At 40.7% G+C, this 8,070-nt stretch overlaps 1 protein-coding gene across 3 annotated transcripts in view; it reads left to right on the top strand.

Annotated features, from left to right (window-relative positions):
- Positions 1–8,070, top strand: part of LOC134203508 (leucine zipper putative tumor suppressor 2 homolog) — a 286,600-nt gene that overhangs the window by 70,737 nt on the left and 207,793 nt on the right. For all 3 annotated transcript variants that reach the window (XM_062678376.1, XM_062678382.1, XM_062678370.1), the window contains exon 3: positions 4,337–4,366. The gene's annotated coding sequence lies outside the window, so the exon portion shown is untranslated. The remainder of the gene's footprint in view (positions 1–4,336; positions 4,367–8,070) is intronic.

The raw sequence follows: 8,070 nt of genomic DNA, 5'->3' as shown, positions 1-8,070 counted from the left end.
GTCATTTTTCTTCTTTTCTTCTTCCTACGGAATTCTAGAAAATTCCTGCTCCATGAATTCTGGGAAACTGATTCCAATCATTTTAGATTCTCCCCCAAGATATTTTGGAGAAATTCGCAAAATTTCTGATTGAGAAACTACTGGAAAATTTTCTGAAAAACTCTGTTAGATTTTCACGAATGTCTTGCTGGAATTCTCATTCATGTCGCCGCCGGCTCAAAGTAGATCGGCGCACAGGTCTCATCAGTGGTAATTTGAAGTTGGGACAGCTACTTGAGACATAATAACATTACGTTATACGGGATCTTGGCTACACTTTTGAAATGGAATTATTCCATAGAACATCACTTCACTATTATAAACATGTAACAGTATTCTCAGAGCTTCAACGCTACTCCAAACTATTCTTGAGCTCAGATCTTGAAGTTTTGTTTTGTCAATAAAGTAATCTACGGGGTCTTAGCCTCTATTTTTTCAAATTGGCATAACTCTTTGAAACACTATTTGACTATTGTAAATATTTCATAGTGTTCCCAAAACATCAACTATACTCCAAACTATTCCCAAGTTTAGGTCTTGATGGTTGGTAATGCCAATCAAGCTGTCTACGCGATATCGGCCTTGAGATGGAATAGCTCCATTGTTTCCCTATTATGAACATGTCACAGTTTTCCTAAGAGATCCTTGGTACTCCAAACTATTCTTGAGTACAGATATTGAAGGTCTGTATAGTCTACAAAGCGTTCTACATTGATTTGGAATTTGAACTAATCTTAGGAAATCCACAGTACTCAAAACTGTTCTGGTGATCAGATCTTTAAGTTTTATATGAAGCTTTGAACTGAAATAGCTTCACTGAACACCATTCTAAACATGTTAAAGATAAGCAAATTAGCGGTACTTCACATTTTTCTTTGGTTCGTATTTTGAAGGTCTGTATGGTCAATGAAGCGATCTCATTGTCTTAACCACACTTTTGAATTAAAATAGCTTCATAGAACATCACTTCACTGCTAATAGCATTCTGCAGTATTTCTAGTATAATAATTGTAATTAAACTATTGTTGAGTTCCGATATCGAGGATATGTATAGCTGATAAAACGTTCCACCAGAGTTTGACCATACTTTTGAGCTTAAGAAATCTATCGGACGTCGTTAAACTACATAAACAAATCACAATTTCGCAGAATCATACTTCAATTATTTTACGTCTGAGAAGAACACATGTTACAAAAAGGCTTTTTGCTGAATGTTTATAATATCTGAACTTAACGATAGTTGTAGCCAGTGTCTCTCCACCAAATTTCAGTAGCTCTCCTGGTAATCGATAAATCACAGGGACTTTGTTGGTTTTCGGCCGGTCAGTCTTCCTGAAGCTCCGGAGCTGTAAAATGCATGCCCTGCATGCGTGCTCCCAGATTCATCACAACACCGCCATATCGTTGACTGCCACTTCACCGTTCAGGTGCTCTTCGTAATGCTGTCGCCATCCCTGGATTGCCTCACGCTTATTCGTAAGGAAGCTGAGGCACGTGGCACGTTCTCCATCTGATGGGGGCTCGTTGGATGCCATAGTACTAGCTTATATCTTTAAAGCAAAGGTGGTAATACTGGGCGTGTTTGCAATGTTACTTTTTGTCCAGGGGTGTTTGGTGTGATAACTTTCCAAGGCCGCAATTAAGGTGATGTCGCAAAAATGGTCCTACAATTCTGGAATTTAGATCGATTGTTCAACATAGATAAGCAAATTGATCTAGCATTGTTCCCTTCTATTTGCGTTAAAGCACGTGGTTTCCAAGATGGCCACATTGTGGCTTTGTTGTATAATCAAATTAAACGGCACTGGAAATTGCCGCGATCTAGCAAATATTCAGTAGCTTTGAAACTATTGAAATTGGCCTGATACGTGCCACAACTGATTGTCAAATCAATAGTAACCAAAGTAGCCGGGACAATTGGTTGACAGTCACATGTGGTGAACCATCAAAAGTGCAAGGTTTTCGCAAGGTTTGTTCTAGAGAAAAAAGTAGCGACTGAAAGATGTTTCTCGCCACAGACTTGGATAAAAAATTCTCCTTCGGCCCGAAAATCGTTTGTTTTCGTCTCACCGAAACGAAAAAGACGAACCCTGCTTGTTATTGGTTCTATGCGATTTTTGAAGTGTTTTAACCTTTTCGTCCCTGACGCATGTTTTTAAGGGCTTTCAAAAATTTAAACTGCTGTAAAACCACATTTGTTCACCAATTCCTTCGCAACAACTTGCATTCCATTCTTATAGACCTCAGTATTTTATTCAGTATGGTTTCAGAATTATTCTAAAATCCGTTGGGGTCAGTTGCCCCCGGAAAAAGTGACCATTTACAAATTTAAGCAAAAACAGGTCGTGTGGCACCTCAAATTTCATGATTTCACAAAACAATGATGAGAGGATATTTTCAGGGTTCTTGGGCCACATCTGCCACAATCCATAGGACCTCAAGAATGGCCATTTCCAAAATTGAGTCAATACAGGTCGTGTGAACAATTATGGGAATGATATTTTTAGGTTTCTTGGGCCACTCGGGTTCTAGCCGGCCACATTGGCCACAATCTGCAATTGGAATTGAGAGCATTTATTGTGACACATCGAGAAAAGTTGCAAACTTGGAAGCCGGTCTTGCATCGCTTGAACCACACAAAAAAAGCCAAGAAATATTCATTACCGCCAAAAAAGGAGATATTAATTGATCGATTCGATTGTTGCTAAATTCTCGTTCCGAACGCTGGCTGGCTGGTTGGGGACCTTCGTCTTAATTTGTCATGCCACCACCTACTACGCGCAGACGACAGACATCGCCGTCACAGGCGCACGTTTCGATGCGGCGCGGTGCGTGAAGAATTCGGAAACGGAGCCAGAATGCGGCGCGTGCGAGGGAGGGGCGCGATTACAATTTATTAATAAAAATTACTTACCTCGCGGCGCGCCGGGCTGTCGAAATGTCAAATCGGTGCCAATGGTGACGGAAAGTGAGTTTGGTCACGGCAGTTTGCTACTACTGGCCGTATGTCACCACTGCTGCTGGCCACGTCCTTCGCGACCGTATTGTGAGCGGACCATATTTGTGCATTATCTGCTGCTGCTGATTTTTTGTGTGTCCCATGAATGCGCTTTTGCGGTGGTTTAAATATGGCTTTGGTGTGAAATTTAGCATGTGGCGTTTCTGGGGAGGCTTATTGATAAATGGATGGGGTGCTATTGAGCTTTATTGTTCAATTATTGTGGGAAGGCAATGGAATCGTTGACTTGAAAAACCATGGTCAGATCGGATGAAGGAGGTAGATATCAAAATAGTGACAGATTGATGGATGCAATGGGCTTAGGCTGATGGCGACTACTTACTGTGATCGTTTGCTAATAGACCTTTCCCGTCAAATGTGCCATTATCGTCGAGTTTTAGGAATTCTGGGTAGGCAGGTGGAAGCTAACACAGACGGATTATCGGAGTATGGCGATACATATACTGAAGGATGTTTGGCCTTTAATCATGGTAGAGAATAATTGGTTGTTGAAACACTCAACCAGCGGATGGCAGATTTTAATGCAGATCTGCATAAGAACATAAACTGTATAAAATTTTGGTATAGGGACACGGCAGGTATTTCCGTTCATGGTCGTAGGGGCTACAACCAACGGAAGCAGCGTCCATTTGCTAGAACACCAGAAAGTTTCTCCTATTTGGTAGATCTATTGTGATATTGTGAGCTTACGATTTGGTACGGGTGAGTTTGGCAAAAAAGTGTCTCTCTTATTGGTTTTCGAGACTTTGACGAAAATAAAAAAGCAGGCGAAAATACCTGCCTCAACTCTATACAATTTTGGCAGATTTGAATACAACTATTGTATTGAAATCTGAAAATTTCTTATTATTTTGATACAGTATGTATCTGTATAAAAAGATAACATTTCTTGTATTGCAATCTTGCTGAATTGCATATGCCAAGATTTTATACAATAATTTTAGCTTAACTTTTCAAAAGGACCTAAGTAAATTTTGTTTTTTCATGAATTAATTTGAGTACTGCAATCAAAAGCTTCCATATTGGTCTGTTGATCGACCTATTCATATTAATTCATGAAACAAAATGTTACTTATGTCCTTTTGAAAAGTTGAGTGAGAATTGTAAGATTTTTATCTTTTGTGTGTAGCAATAATGGAAATGAGCCCCATCCGTAAATTTCATCGCCCTATAGGGTACGGGTTGGGTCACACATTTGAAGCGTTATGGATGTTGTCTGTTCTTGTAGTATAGTATTTGAATGGTAAATTAAATATTCTTTTTTTTTTCTCTTTGCAGAATATTGCAGTGAAGCACTGAAAAATTAAGGTACGTTACAATAGACACTTATTGGTAACTAATTATAATCCTGACACGATAGAAGGACCCATGACGTTACATACTAATCGAATGAATTGAGATGATGCCTGTGGTATGTGTGTGTACAAAGAAACATTAGACACACTTTTTGGTAGTTATTATTATCTGATTTACTTGCCCTCGACGAGAAATAGGGCCAATGCGCTTCGAAGTTATTGAAAAACAAAAAAACCCAGATTAATCCACCTAGCGGCGATGATGCCTTTCTCGTGCATCGTAAAATGTACTGAAAAATCACATAGGAAAGGTCAAAAAAGCACTTTAGGGGGATAGATCGCATATTTTCTATCATATTGCATGTTTTTGCGTTAATTACTATGCTTTCCCACCATTCTTGAATTATTTTTTTCCGATTTTGAATTTTTTTTCCAAGGGGGGACCCTTGGGAAAAACCAATGATTTTTCAATAATTCAGAAATGCAATGTCCAATCAGGCCAATTTTCAATAGCAAACAATGGGACCGCATTCCCCGTCAAATGCAACTTGTTGCGAGTAAATCGGGTAATGCTAAGTTCCAAAAAGTGTGTCTACAAAATGTGTACACATACACACATACACACACACACATACATACATACACACAAACAGACATCACCTCAATTCGTCGAGCTGAGTCGATTGGTATATAACACTATGGGTCTCCGAGCCTTCTATCAAAAGTTTGGTTTTGGAGTGAAATTATAGCCTTTACGTATACTTAGTATACGAGAAAGGCAAAAATATCAGTACATTCAAAGTTAATTGCCTATATGCCGGGTATTAAGCCACCCGGAGTGGAAATTAATTACTATGTCTGAAACTTGATTATGCATATGTACAACATGTGATAGATTTAGTTCGGAAAAGGTATTGGAGGGTAACCGCCCCTTCGGTGGGCTTTGATCCCACGACCCCAGTTCGCATGACAGGTGCTTTCCCTACTAAGCTACGAAAGACCTCCGTCGTCATCCTATCTCATCCTACTTGGTTGGCATGTGTACAAAAATACATATGAGAGAGTTAGTTCTGAAAATGTATTGCGAGAGATCGGCTGGTACCTGGTGCTGGGAATTTGGTTTCATCAGTACCCGTCAAACCACGGTGGACGACGAAGGTCCTTCGTAGCTTAGTAGGGAATGCACCTGTCATGCGAACTGGGATCGTGGGATCAAAGCCCACCGAAGGGGCGGTTAGCCTCCAATACCTTTTCTAAGTTTCAGACATAGTAAAAAAATATTCCTATTGTAAACTATTTATGAAGTCGGTGCTACCAGGCAAAACTGTAAAACACCTATACATACACATGATAATCCGTGCCCGCGTGCCCAAACAATTTCTCCTTATAATGAATAGAAGAGTCTACATTTAGCAAGCAAACAAGCTAGTTCGCTTTCATGCTGCGATTCGAAATTCCACCACTTTGGTTGGCTGGTTTTGTATTTGCTTGGTGTGAATTGTGGGAAGTCAGTCGTGGGGTCAATAGTGAAGTTGGCCAAGTTTGGACGGGGTACTTTTACAAGCTGTAGACAGGATTTACAACCGCGCGCGGTGGCATACGTAGTGGGATCGTGGACAAAGGATCTAGAACAGAAGTGTTCGGTAGACAATAGTACAACAAAAGAATAGCGTGACTAGTCCAAAAGCACAAGGTTGCTGCGGACATGTGCCAGTGATCGGCGTGGTAAAGTGTGATCTGGACTATATGTCGAAATAGGAAGAACTTGATAGTGATAGCGAGCTTGGAGTAATCAGTAATACCGCTTCAGGGTCCGAACCCCGCAACGATCAGTTTGTGACTTTGAGGAAAAATAGAAAAATGCCTCAAGAACGGGAACAAGAATCAGCGGCTCTGAGGGCTGAGTTAGAAGCAAAGGTAGAAGAAATAGAACGGTTGCAGCAAAGGTTGACGTTAGCTACAAGGGACTCTTCAAATAGCATTGATCGCCCAGTGCCTCGACGTCCAGATTTTCTAGAGCTATGTGAATTGGTCATTAAATTCAATCGGAAAGAATCAACATGTTTGTCAGCGGAGGAATGGATACAGGGGATAGAGACTACGGCAGCGCATTTCAATTCGCATTGTGCTCGAATGAACCTAGGAGGGTCATCGAATCTGTGGTGGGCCGGCGTACAAGATGTACCTGCAACATGGATGCTCTTCACACAGAAGTTGGTTCGTGCATACCCATCGGCACGAGATCTCATATACTACCACACGCTGATGGCGGAGTGGCGAAAGCTGAGAGAAGAAACCATCAAAGAATACATTTACTCCCAGATAGGTCTCGGGAAACGAGCGGGCTTTACTGAAGGTAAAATTGTGAAATACGCAACCGCTGGATAAGGAGAGTTTGTTTCTAAATACCGCGTACAATTTGGGGGCAAAATTGAAACTGTAGAAGAGTTGTTTTCTCAGTGGTCAACACACCAGAAGAGGCAGCTGCTGTACGAGTGACCGAGAAGAGGAGTGAAAAAGTGGTGATGTGTTACCGTTGTAACCAGCCTGGACATAAGGCTGTATCCTGCACGTTGTCATCTGAGAGGTGTTGTCGGAGAGGTTTTGTTACAATTGTGGCGTTAGTGGCCATATGGCAAAAAATTACCCGATTCCGAAGTCACCGAAGTCAGGGCCGTCAAGGATGCAAGTAGTAGAAGAAGAGAACAATTTTGAGAAATCGGTAGACGTTGGCGGAATCCAATTGAACGCTTTAATTGATTCGGGATGTAAAGTGTCTACTATCCAATGCCGGTTCGCAGATAGGGCGGGCCGTAGTGAAGTGACAAATTCAACTTGAATTGGTTTCGGGGGAAAAAAAGTGAACGTAGACAAAGTAGTGTGTTCGCGTGTCAAGTTGGATGGAATTGAAATACCTGTGAAGCTCAACGTTGTGCCCAATTATGTGCAGAGTACAGCTATTATATTGGGGCGCGATATGCTTAATCAGAAGGGAATAGTGATGGTACATCGCAACGGAAAAGTTTAATTTCGCCGGGATGGTAATTTCAGTCCACCGACGGTCGAGACGAATCAGATGGTACTGGAGGTGTAGCCTCGAAAATACGAGTCGATTTTTACAATCGACAGCAAAGTGCATCGATTGCCAATAGAATCCAAGTAAAAATAAGAAGAAGACACACGACGGTGTTAACTTTGACAGATCCTACAGCGCAGCATAGGAAGATAATTTTAAAATGCTTATAATAAATTCTAGACAAAATGTAATTAAAATCTGATTGCGAACTGTATGATAGATACATTTTTGTAAAATTTACAAAAAAATGAGATAAGCTTCCAAATATGTAATTTAGAACTTTTTTCGTATCGTTCATCAATCAGATTTTGATTACATTTTGTCTAGAATTTATTAAAAGCATTTTAAAATGATCATCCTATGCTGCGCTGTAGGATCTGTCAAAGTTAACACCGTCGTGTGTCTTCTTCTTATTTTTACTTGGATTCGTCTATAGAAGCTGATGATCTGAACGCGGAAAGGCCCAAAGAAGAAATATTGGAAGTTGTTAATCGATACCGGTCGAGCATAAATGAGTTGGGTGTCGCTAGAGGTGTACGTGAAACCGCATCGAATGGAGTATGCAAGAGAAACCGATTTGCGTGGATTAGTGGAAGAGCAAATAGAGGCTAGTATTGTGGAGGAATCGAGTTCGCCGTATA

This window comes from Armigeres subalbatus, chromosome 1 (genome assembly GCF_024139115.2).
Source record: "Armigeres subalbatus isolate Guangzhou_Male chromosome 1, GZ_Asu_2, whole genome shotgun sequence".
In the NCBI taxonomy this organism is placed as follows: domain Eukaryota; kingdom Metazoa; phylum Arthropoda; class Insecta; order Diptera; family Culicidae; genus Armigeres; species Armigeres subalbatus.
The sequence above is the reverse complement of the archived record's forward strand: the minus strand, read 5'-3'. Positions and strand labels throughout refer to the sequence as shown.